General features: G+C 43.1%; 1 protein-coding gene across 1 annotated transcript in view; it reads right to left on the reverse strand.

Annotated features, from left to right (window-relative positions):
• SV2C (synaptic vesicle glycoprotein 2C) overlaps positions 1-12,562 on the reverse strand; it is a 257,009-nt gene extending 244,447 nt beyond the window's left edge. Inside the window, exon 1 of the mRNA XM_006167780.3 lies at positions 12,441-12,562. The gene's annotated coding sequence lies outside the window, so the exon portion shown is untranslated. The remainder of the gene's footprint in view (positions 1-12,440) is intronic.
• Between the last annotated feature and the right edge of the window lie 247 nt (positions 12,563-12,809).

Raw genomic sequence — 12,809 nt, forward strand, 5'->3', positions numbered from 1 at the left:
CCCAACTGATTTTTGACAAAGGTATAAATGCAGCTCAGGGCCAGCCATTAGTGTGGTAGTTAAGGTGGCTGCACCACATGACTGACTACACAGTTCAAGTCTTGGACCTACATCAGGAATGTGTGCATGTATGTCCATAAATCTTGAGAGGAGAATGGGGCAGAAATTTGTGGCATGATCAACCCCCCTATAGGGGTGCTTTCTCTCTCTCTCTCTCTCTCTCTCTCTCTCTTTCTCTCTGTCTCTCTCCAGAAAATGCACACATCCTATTGCAAATATAAAAATAATAGTAATAAAAATCAATGTGATCCAATGGGGGAAAGAACAGGTTTTTTTCCATAAGTAATACTGGAACAATTGAATGTGCAAAAAACTGAATCTGGATATAGACCCTACACTTTTTTTCAAAAATTATCTCAAAATGGATCATAGGCATAAACATAAAACATAAAGCAATAAAACTCTTAGAAGACAAAATATGACAAAATCTAGGTGACCTTGGGTTTTTATGGTGATGTTTTAAATATAGCATTAGAAGCATATTTCATGAAATTTTAAGAAATGCTTAAGTTAGACTTTATTAAAAATTAAAACTTTGATTCATCAAAAGCCAATTTTTATATAGTTTTTTAAAATTTGCCCACTATTGGTTGAGGAGGGAGGAGGGCACCACTCCATGGGGAATGGCTGTGCCAAAACCCTTCTTCATTTTTCCCTCCTGTCATGATTTTTGGCATGTATGCACACACACTTGGTGTGTTTTCAAATTGTTAGATCTGGACATCAAACCATGTTGTCAGCCATGTAGGATCCAGTCAGTCATGTGGGAACCAGTCACATTAACCACCATGCTACCAACTGGTCCAAGACATTGTTAACAGTATAAACAGATAAGTCATACTGAGAGAAAATATTTCCAAAACACATATCTGATAAAAGGCCGATATCTAAAATATATGAAGAGCTTAAAACTCAACAATAAAAAACTAACAACCCCATTAAAAAAATGGGTCAAAGCTCTGTTCAAATACCTTCCCAGAGAAGTTATACAGAGTGTGGTAAGCAGAAAAATGGTTTTCCACAGATATATTTACTTCTTGAATCCCAGAATCAGTGAGTATTCCCTTATGTGCCAAAATATGTACATGAATATTCATAATAGCTTTATTCATAACAGCTCCCATAAGTAAACAAAGATACAAATTGTTGTAGATTTATGCAGTGGGATACTATTTGTTTGGTAATAAAAAATAAGGAAATACTGATAAACACACAATGAATCTTCTCATCTAGCATGGTGGTTAAGGGGCTTGACTATCACATGCCCGACTGAGTCCTGGACCTGGCAGATGGAAAATCACACCAGGCGGGTGAGTGTGCATGCCCAAAATCCCAGGAAGAGAATGGAGGAGAAAGGATTATGGCATGGCTATTCCCCGGGGGATGATTTCTCACTTTCCCTCTCTCTGTCTCTTTCCAGCAAGTGCACATGCCTTAAGATAACAACAACAAAATTCTCAAAATACTATGTTGAATGAAAGAGAATTAAAACAAGAGTACTAGGGTGCCGGGGCCAGTTCGGCATGAACACATTTCTCTGAGTGGGGAAGACTGTGGATTAGAAATAGACGCAATAACAAACACGCAAAGACACACAAGCATAGAAAAGCAAGGATCGGGTGGGCACAGCTTCTCTGATGGAAAAGTTGCAACCAGAACCAGCCTCAGGTTTATTCTTTTAAAGGGCAGAAAATGGGGGGGATGGGAAAATGGGATGCAAAAGGAATGGGGAAGAAGGAAGTGGAATGCAGAGAATAAGGGGGGAGAAATCGGAATGCAAAGCCAGTTGTTTCTGGATATAAGTCGTCTGAAGATGTGAAAATGACTGGCACCATATAATTTCTGTGATCTTTCTTGGGGATAATCTAATAAGTACATGTGACTTCCTTTAGCCCGATACTGGGCAGTGTCGGGGTATTGGGTATCAACAACAACAGGAAGACAACCATTGACAACAGGCAGATACTGCTTTCAGATGTAGGTGCTTCTCAATAGTCCTGCTAGAGTAGCTTATGGAAGTGCATATCTACATGTGTCCACAGGCCACATGTTTTAATCACAGGTTTTCAGATTGGTTGCTCTCCACACTAGGGCCAGCAGGTGGCATGTTAGTTAAGGTGGATGGGCTCCTACATGGCTGATGATGGTTCAAGTCCTGAACCTTACAGCTTGCTTTCTCACTTTCCCTTTCTCTTTCTCTCTCTCTGTGGTCAATCTCTCTCTCTCTCTTTCTCGCTATCTTTCTGTGCCCCCTCTAGTCAAATTTAAATAAGTTAATTAATTTAATTAAATTAAATAAAGTTCAATAAAAAAATGTTATCAGCCCCTATGTGTCTAGTTCCAGGAGTTGCAAAGATCTCAATGATTTTGCCTCTTCCCTGAAGGTTTAGGAGCCTCAGCGCCCAGCAAGGAAGGCACAAGGAACACAACCAATGGTGATGGTGTAAGAAGCACTCTAACAGCCTTGTCAACAAGGGAAGTGGGAGGGAGCAAGATAGGGGTCCTAATTCTGCCACAGAGGTAACAAAAAGGGAATTTTAAGCTGAAGGTTGAAGGACAATTAGTAGACTTTTTCACAGACAAATGCATGTGTGTTGAGAGTGGGGGAAGGGTGGATGTGGGGAGAACATTCCAGGCCCATGGGAAGAGAAGATAAAAAATGGTCAATTTCCAGTCCCATCAGATATAGTCATAGTAGAATAAAAAATGTCCCTAAAAGCAAACTATTCAGAGTATTAATACAGGCTTTTGACAGCCCTTGGACACATAAGATTTATTGAGGAGGGGGTGGGGCAATAGTGGTTGGTCCCCACCCTAATTACCCAAGTTAGCAATGGGCAGTTCTTGCTCAAGGGTCATGCTGTATTTAATGTCTGTGTGTTTCTTTTTCAATCAAAATGAAAACCGTTTTATGGAGTGCCAAAGCAATTAATGTTCTCACGACTTAGATGACCTTACACATATTATTGCCTAGAAAAGCATACACGAGAAAAACTAGCATCACTTTATAGCCACAAAAACATTAATATTTAGACCTATTTGAGAAATAGTATCACAGGGACACCTTGAAGTTAATATTTACCACCTCTATTGGTGCCTAAATTACAAAAGCAATATGTGTTTATTGTTGAAAACTCAATTCAAAAATACATGAAATAAAAAGTAGAAGGGCCTTTCTATTTCACCCTGCCCATAATGGTTTGGTCTGTATTCTTTCAGACTTTTTAATGTAGCTTAAAATTTTAATGGAGGCATGCCACACATTCTAGTTAATAAACACATTCTAGTTAATATATTTGCTGTAGGGCATGTGCTCTTACCAGAGAAAGACACAGAGAAAGAGAGAGAGGAGAGTGAGAAAGCACCTTCTGGGGGATGCCACAAGCCCTTCTCCTCTAGTGTTCTCTCAGGATTTTAGGCACATATCCTCACTATGTACATGTACCCAGTGTGTTTTTCTTTCTTTTTTCTTATTTTTTCAATTGTTGCTAAAACATTTGAACCATTATAATCTGTGTATTCTTCCAAAGTTAACTTCAGCTTTTTAAAAAGTTACTCACCTTTCCATAATCTGGTGAATGCTGCCTGTCCTCTCCTCTTGGGGCACAAGGAACTACACAAGTTCTCACCATTTTACTTATAACTGCAGGTGAAAGCTAGCCACAGACTTCATTACAAGGAACTTCAAGTGTAACTGGCATTTCCTGAATACCTGCTGGGGGTCTAGCATCGTGCAGCTCCAGTGGTGTTGGATGCAAAGCTCATGTTCTCAAATGCTTGTGCCGTGCTAAGGGGGCAAATCATGAACTTAATAGACTGCACACCAGAATTGATCAGGATAACACAAGAGGGTTTTTCAGGGGCTGTGAGCTGTCACAGGGGAAGAACAGTTCCTGGCTAAGTTTGGCCGGAGGTGGTGAGATTTTTTTTTAATCAACCAATCCTCACAAGGACATGCTGTGGCTATTCTTGGTCGTACCACTTCATAACCAGCCTCAGTGTCATACTGGCTATCAGCCTGAAACAGACAGATCCCCTGAGTCTAACCTTTCTTTCCCATCTCCCCCATCTCAGTTTGCCCTGAATGTATCAGAGAGACATGGGGAGGTAACTGGATCATGTAGAAATCCTTCAACAAGCCAAGCATCCTGGCAAATATAGATGTACACATACACACATATACACACATATATTTATAGTTAGTAGACATTATTTTTTGTTTTACTTTTACTTTTGTTTATTTTTTATAAATTTTTCTTTTTTTTTTTAACATATAATCACTGTGTTTCATTCCAGCATGTCAAATGAATTTTCCCATGATGACTAAACTGCACTTGAGTCCACTCAAAGACATTATCATATACATTATAATCAACAGACCGGCATGTTTTTCAAGCCACCAGGTCAGGACTCGAACCACACAGCTGGCTGTGTGGGATCCAGATATCTTAACCTCCATACCACTTCCAAACCCTGAACTGCTATATTTTTAATTAATAACATATCTTTAAAACATGTCCATGCTAATACATGTAGCTTCATCTTATTAATTTCAGTGGCCATGTAGTATTTTATTATTTGGTATAATTGATTTAATTAGCCTCTGGTGGATGTTTAGATTATATCCAATTTTTTGTTACTACATATAATACGATAAACATCATGTATAACATTTTCATGATCTACCTCAGTGTTCTTACACTTCTGAGAATGTCCAAAAGGGAGGGACTAATAAGTTTCCCAGGAGAGAGCTCATTGTAAGTGAAAGTCAATTTGAGAGCCACTTTTTATGGTTCCAAGACAATGGGGTCTGCATCAGAGGGAACAATACATTGTGAATACAATATGCTGTGCCTCTTGCAATGTCCTCTCACGAGCCTCCTCACATTCATATCTAAACTCTCCAGGGATGTTAAGAGCATACTATGGCATCAGCAGACTCCACAGTACTGGAGCCAAGGCACTCTGGATGGCAGGAGGCAGGCTGAGCAACATGGCAGCAATGTGGCTACAGGAAACCAGAGCAGGGAACAAAGGACAGAAGTGATCCCTGAAGACTTGGAGAAACACTGAGGACTCTTTGAAGCAGACTGGGGATTCCACAACTGGGGCAGAAATGATGTGGGTACTGTGTGTATCTGTATTTCTACCTCCACACTAATGTGGCCAACAGGATAGGATACCCAGGCTGCAGATTTCACTGGACACTTCAAAAAATTAATAAACTTCACATTAATGCAGCTAGTGATGTGGTTAATGTGCACTAACTGGAGCGTGCTGTCATTTGATGTTGAAAATAATGGTGTGAGGACAAAAATGAAAATAACGCTATGGATATGAGAATGCCACTTCTTAAATACTCACAGATATGAGAACAAAAATGAAATTGAGAAAATATTGGCATCATAGAACAACTAAAAAGGTACACTTTAAAAGAGGCTAGTCAGGGCTTGAAATGACAAAGTGGGTCACCTTCTCTACCTACTGCCAAAATGCATGGCTGTTCCCTGCTGCAGAGGTTCCTGTGCTGCGTGACTCAGCTGGTAATTTAAAACAAAGAACAAAACATCTCAACTACTTCTCTTAGGAAAATTTCAACTCCCCAAGATCACCATTTGGGTGAATTTGCAGATTTTAAAACCTGACTATTTAGAGGGGCCAGCAGGAAGTATGGTGGTTAAGCATTCCCAGATGGCTGACCACAGTTCAAGTCCTGGATCTGGCAGCTTGAAAATAATGCCAGACGTGTGCATGCGTGCCCAAAATCCCAAAAGGAGAATGGAGGAAAAGGGACTGCACCATGGTTATCCCCTGCAAGGGGAATTTCTCACTCTCCCTCCACCCCCCTCGCCCACCCCCAGGAGCTCACATGCCCTGTGGCAAAGATCAAACCCAAAACCAATCAACCAACCAAACAAAACCCTGAATATTAGAGAACACAGCATTTAAAAACAAGCAGCTGGGGTTCCTGGTGTTCCTACAAAGGCAGACTAGAACTTCAAGCTCCAAGTGTTCAGCAACTGCAGAAGCAGTGATTGGAGGTAAGACCCATTGATATCACCTAAGAATAGGAAACCAGGGGTAGTTCTTTAAAAGCCCCTGAAGCTCATCCAGAGTCCTGAACACTTGGATGATCATGATCTGGTGAAGACAGGCATGATACAGTGAAAAGAACATTGAGCTTGGCATCTAATGACTTAAGTCACTTGATTCAAAGTCATATGTCTGAAGAAAAATCACAAGTTTTCTGCATCATCAGAGGCTGGGGCATTGTGAAGATGAAGAAGAAATCTGCACATGCACCTGCTGTACACAGCTACATATACCTGGCCAGGAGCAGATACACAATCGGCAGGGTCCAATGTGAAAGGGAAAGGAGGGGCGCTGTGCTCAAAGAATTTCAAGAGGTGATGGCAGAACTCTAAACCAAATATAGGGCCCTTCTAAATAGGAGGCTCTGTGTGACTGCAGAGGGGGAGGCCCATGAACCTGGCCTTGCTTTACTAGTCCACAGGCGGGTGCTCCTAAGGACACGACCTTTGGCACTGCTGAGCTGAATCCTCCAGAGTACCTCTCATTTGGTAGATACTAAGGAACTATTTGGTGGCATCTGAGATTGCAATTTAGTAAGAAGAAAGTACAATTTCATACATTAGAAAGAAATCTCATTTTACAAGACAACCATAGAGAGAAGAGAAAAGACACATTTTAAAGTACAGTGGCCTATGAATGAACATAATTATCATACTAGGAGCTTTCCATATACATCTTCCCAGTGGACCCTTCACATGCAATCCTAAAAAGAAGATACAATTTTTTTTTTCACAGCTGAAAAAATTAAGACTCAGAGAAGTTAAAAAATTTGTCCACAGTTACATTATTTTTCCATAACAGGTCATTAATTCATTTGACAATATTTATTGAACTCCTATTATGCCCCAGATACTAATATTTTGGACAGTCCTAGACAGTAGGGAGACAACAGCAAGACAAAACAATAAAAACAACCTACCCTAATCCTATCCTCAGACTCCTGGAGTTCATAGTGTAGTGAAGGGAGAGTAGCTTTAATGAAAGAATCTCTTTTTTTTTTTTTAAATTAATGAGCTTTATAAACAAAGTTGCTAGACTTAGCAAATAAAAACATAGCTCAGATAAATGTAAAAGTCATATACACAACAAATAATGTTTTAATATGTTGGTTTTGGTTGAATATTTGTAAACCTCCAAAATTCATATGTTAGACTTAATGTCTGATGTAACATCATTAAGGGGGTAGGCCTTTAGAAAGTGATTAAGTCATGAGGATTCCACCCTAATGAATGGGGTTGTGCCCTTATAAAAAAGGTCAGAGAAAGCCGCGTGTCCCTTCTGCCACATGAACATATCTATGAAGACCAGGCCCTCCACAAACACCAAATCTGATAGGATCTTTTCAGCTTCCAAAACTGTGAGTGATGAATCTCTATTGTTTATGAATTACCCAATTTAAAGTATTTGTTATAACAGTCTGAAGGGACTAAGACATGTAATATTTGGAAATATTTATACTAAAAAAGTTTTATTATTTGTCTGAATTAACATTTAACTGCATATCCTGTATTTTCTTTGACAATCTAATTTATAAGGAAAAAAATACATTGTACTAGGAGAGGGACATTTAACTTTGTAACAGAGGTTTGGCGGCATCTCCAGAAAGGAGAAACCAAACTAAGGAGTTAATGGCTGATGTAGAGGTAAGTTGGGACAAGCAGCAGATGGAGACTGATTTTTGACAGCAGTGGGGATGGAGGCAGTTGGAGATCAAGCACTGTGAGGCTAAGGTAGTGAGCAGAGGCCAGATCATCCAGGGTCTTGAAGATCATGCCAAGATTTTCTGTCTTTATCCTACTAGACTAACCTCTCTACAATATTTCCTTTGTCTGTGCCCTTTGATTTCTGAAACCGTCTATACAATCTTCATGATGTCTTTCTCAACCACCCACCTCATTCACTCCTCCTATGACTATTAACCAATAAGCTAGTCATCTTTTAAGACAGTCCTGCTAGCTGAAATGTGATTTCTCTGAAAGCTTCCAGCAGATACTCAATAAACATTAAAAGAAAAACATGGTTTAGAAAGTCTGGGTGTTCTGAGTGCCTGTTGTGCTGTCTTGTGCTAGTTCAAGTGCTCCTGCAAGTGTTGTTCCCTAAAGATAACATCTAACATGTTTTTGGCCCAACCATGGAATCATTGACTTAGAAAGTCTATAATGTAGAATGCTCCACTTGTACAAACTCCCAGGAAAATACAAAACACACACCTATGTGAGAACCACTAGTCTTTGGCTAGTCAAGAATTCTAATTTACAAGATTTCCAAATAGTGGAAATGACAAGAGAAAGCACTTGGTCTCATTTGTCATAAATCTTACTTATTCTTGAATTGTATAAGGGCCCATGAGTGCCAGAAGACTGAAGCCCAACATTACAGCATCTGATCTTAATAGTTTGCATTACATACTGTCTGCTGGAGCGGGTACGACAAGATGATGTGCATTGCATGGTCAACAGAGAACATTTACAAATGCCTGCTAAACTGATCTACTTTGCATTAAGCTGAAATTATTACTTTTTTAAGTTTGATCTTTCTTAAATTTTTAATTCATATTCCAATGGCAAAATATAAAACCTAATAGATTATTTGCTCTATAAAAAACAGAGCCTATACTCTACATAAAGTTGCAATCTGAGTTACTCAAAAACACTTATATATTTCTGATTTGCAGGGTTCTAATTTAAAATCTAGCTATCATATATCTCTCTAATTCCTGAGGGGAAATAATATTGGAACTAGGAAGGACCAAATTACCCATACCCATTCATTTCATTTTGTTTGACTCAATTCCCCAACAGGGAAAGCCGTCAGATATGCAAGTAGTACCAAGTGTCTCTAATTACAAGGAAGTGTTTGTGATAAAAGTAAATGGCAATTTTATATCTCATTAAGACATTTCCAGCAAGAATTATTGTAAAATAGTAATATCTTTTTCATTGTAATTCTCAGCTCTCTTAAATAAGGAAACAACCTCCAAATTCTTTTTTAAAGCATTTTTTAAATTTTAACTTCATTTATTTATTTTAATTTGATCATAGAAGGACAGAGAGAGAGAGAAAGAGAAAGAAAAAAAGTCCCCAGGTCCTAGACTCAAACCATGATCAGACATGTGGGAGTCCAGCACCCTTAACAACCATGCCACCTGCCCACCTGACAAGCTCCAAATTCTATTCATTGCAACATTTTCTGCTGGTTGCTAAACTTTACAAATTCAGAAAGCAAAGCAAAAACAATGTAGCAATGTTGTATCAAAACTACAAACTGCTCCAGATCTTCCTTTCCTAGGTTGACCCACAGACTTATTCTAAATGATGAGCTACTGTTTAAATGCACATGATATGCACAGTGTGAACCACCTGCTAGGCAGAAACCTCAGCAACAAGAACCCGAGAAGTACACTGGTGAATTGAAGGTTTTTTCCTGTTACAGCTGCATGGAGTAAAAAAGGTATTTTCACTTTCACTAAAACCTATCATTCTGTGAAGCAATATGAATAACAATACTGAAAGCTGGTTAAGAAGGCATTTTGCTGAATCAGATGTTTTTATTCATAAACTATGCCATCATGCTTACTTAAAAACCAATATTCCTAATTATAGGAAATGGATTTTCTGGTACTTGTGGTCATGTGACTACACTGCACATTATGATGCCTTTGCGGTAATTTCCTTGAGGTTGAGAAATGCATCCTGTTTTCTGAAGCATCTTCCACACTTAAGTATGATAGGGTTAATAATGAGTAAAAGCTCTTAGGCTAGTCTGCTGCTCAGACTAGAGAAGCTACTTATTTCCACTCTCCATGGGTCATGAAAAATAAATCTGATTTCTCCACTATACCATCAAAAACACTCCAATGTGATCCTGAGCATTTTCCCCCCTCTCCAGACAATCACCAGCTAATGGCATTTGATTTTATGTTAGATTGTTAGGAAAAGTCTATTGTCTGCCTTTGCTGACATGGAAGGCCAAATTTCATTAAAGGAACAATGCTGAGAAAAGTCTACAGAATTTTTTTTTAGATAAAAAATGGTTTTCTTTTTCCCTGAGGAGACTTTGTTTCATAATATTTTCTATTCATAGAGAATCTGTATTTCCAAAGCTATTGAGATGCTCTCTTTTGTCCTTAAAACAACTCCATAAGGTAAATGAGGGCTAGTGTGAGCTATTTTTGACATTTCTCAAATGTGGAGGATGAACCCAAGATGGGAAGGAACCTGCTAAAGGTGACAGAAGCAACACAACATTGGGAAAATGGAGACTGGGATCTTCGCCTCTGGGTTCCCTGAAAACTGCTTTTCTCTGGCTTCCCTTCCTTCTTCCCCACCCTACTCCCCCTCATTCCCTTGCCTCTCCTACTGCAGAGCTCATTCAGGAAAACCAATAGGAAAACCTTTGCCACCTTTGTCTAGAAAGCCATCTTTAAAAAAAAAATGTTTGGGGCTTTTTACTTTCCACCAGAGAATGCATTATCAGTAGTGTTTTTAACACCTATTTGCCACCCTTGTCTAGAAAGCGATCTTTAAAAAAAAAAAATGTTTGGGGCTTTTTACTTTCCACCAGAGAATGCATTATCAGTAGTGTTTTTAACACCTATTTTTATGTTACAAAAAGGGAATGCAGCATTGTTAAAACGTTCTCAAACCCCATTTAAGAGACAGGGCCTCCTGCCTCAGACCTGAAGAATGGTGAGGGAATGGGTGGGCACTACAGCAGTTCTGGAACCTCAACACTGAAGCGTTCACACAAAAACGCGCCACGAACACGAGGTCTCTCGGAATTTGCCATTGAAGATGAGTGAACGCCTAAGAGATTCATGCCAAATTCTGCTCAAGGGTTAAAGGTAAGAATTAAATTGCAACTACTTCCTCGTGCTGTCAGTCCCCTAAGTACGAAGGGGCAGGTCCAGCGGGAGAGGAGGCCATCAGGGCATCCTGGTGCCTTAAAACATGCCCCATCCCTTCATCCCCTGGGAGCGCCCGGTCGCTGCGGCGCCTTCCTGGCACCGTGGCGCACTGCGGAGCCACGGCCCCGCCGGGTCGCCGCGGTGCGCGCCGAGTGAGCCGCCGGGCATCCATCACCCGAGAGCTGTTGACGCACACAGCGCACTCCCAGACGGAGACTCCGTCGCCTCCCCGCTTCCACACCCGCCCGCCCCTCGCGGGTCTGCATTTGCATCACTCCAACACGTAGCGGGTGACGCGAGCGCCCCCAGCTCCCGCCGTCCAGGCGGCACCGCCAGCCCCCGTGACTCAGCCCCTCCCTCTCCGCCCCCGCGCGTGGCGCGTGAGGTTCCCGCACGCCCACAGAAATACTCCGGATTGTGCATCTGCGGCGGGGTGCCTGCTGCCTGGAAGCGATTTTGTCCCGGTGTTCCGCAGTCCGCCTGGGCCCAGCCCGGGGCGGTCCCCGCGAAGCGCGGAGAAAAGTCATCTCAGGTTTAGAACCCAAGCGGAGGGGGAAAAGACCACCGAGGGAAAGGGCCAGAAGGGCTGGCTGAGAGTCCCACGGCCCTCTTCACCACCTGGGTCTCTCCCTCCCGCTGAGCTTCGCGCCCCTCGGCCACTGCCGCCCCGCCTAGCGCACAGTAGGCGCCCTGTAGGGTTGTGCGGAAGGAAGCGCTTGTACAGGCAAGTGCAGGCACTCACACAGGGCGCCGCCCGCGGGTTTCCCTCTCCCCGCCTGGCTCTCGCTCTCGCGCCTGCACTAGACAGCGGCTCTGGGAATGTGTACGGAAGAGTTTGGAAATTCACGGTGTTCTTTAAAGCTCCTGCAGCGCTTTCTGTGACTGCCTCTGCTCTCCCGCCAGTCGCACGTCTGCAGAAGGATCCCCGCCGAAAAGTTGAGCCCAGGACTGCCGTGAAGGTAGAAGTGGGCGCCCAGCGGGGACTCCGGACTGCAGCTTTGATTAGCCTCGCCCTGTCCGTCGAACCACGCAAGCAACGGAGCTTGAGGTCCCTGCGGATGCGGTCCCCGCATTCCCGCTGCCGCTCACCCATCTCCCCCGAGAATCCAGGAGAAAGTGCTCTAGTGTCCCTTGACCCACCCCATCGGACCGGGGGTTACTCTATCTGCTTAACCAAGCACTCCCGGTCCCGCCCCGACAAAGGCGCCCGCCAAGCAGCCCCAGGCACCTGAAGCCGCCTCCCTGGGGGCAAGCGGGGTAAAGTTGTTCTCCCGCACCGCAAAAAGTTCCCCCAGGCATCAGCGCCCGGCCTCCGGGTCCAAAAAAGAAATTCAGATGTGCAGCGAGGTCTGGTCAGGCTGCCAAGGGACCCCTCACTCACCGCTTCAGCCGCCGGGAATTCCCGGCCCAGAGTGGTGTGGGCACTGCAGCCGCCGCTGAGCGGGCGCCGCTCTGACTCGCTTCCCCGGGCCGCCTCCGTCTGCCACTCTCTCCTGCAGCGCGCGGAGTGGTGACTCCTCCGAGCGTGTCAGCTGCGAGAGGAGGGGCGGGAAAGTGGCTCCGGGCTTGCACGCTGCGGTCCTCCTCCCCCTTCTCCGCCTGCCTCCTCCCCCGGTGCTGCAGTGCCGGGCGGCGGCGTGGCCAGAGTACGAGCGGTGCGCAGGGAGTCACGGCGCGGGGGAGGCGGGCACCGCGCACGACTCGCGGTGCTCGGAGAAGTCGGGGTGCTGAGGCGCTGTTGCGATGCGGG

This window comes from Tupaia chinensis, unplaced genomic scaffold (assembly GCF_000334495.1).
Source record: "Tupaia chinensis unplaced genomic scaffold, TupChi_1.0 Scaffold145093_1, whole genome shotgun sequence".
Lineage (NCBI taxonomy): Eukaryota > Metazoa > Chordata > Mammalia > Scandentia > Tupaiidae > Tupaia > Tupaia belangeri.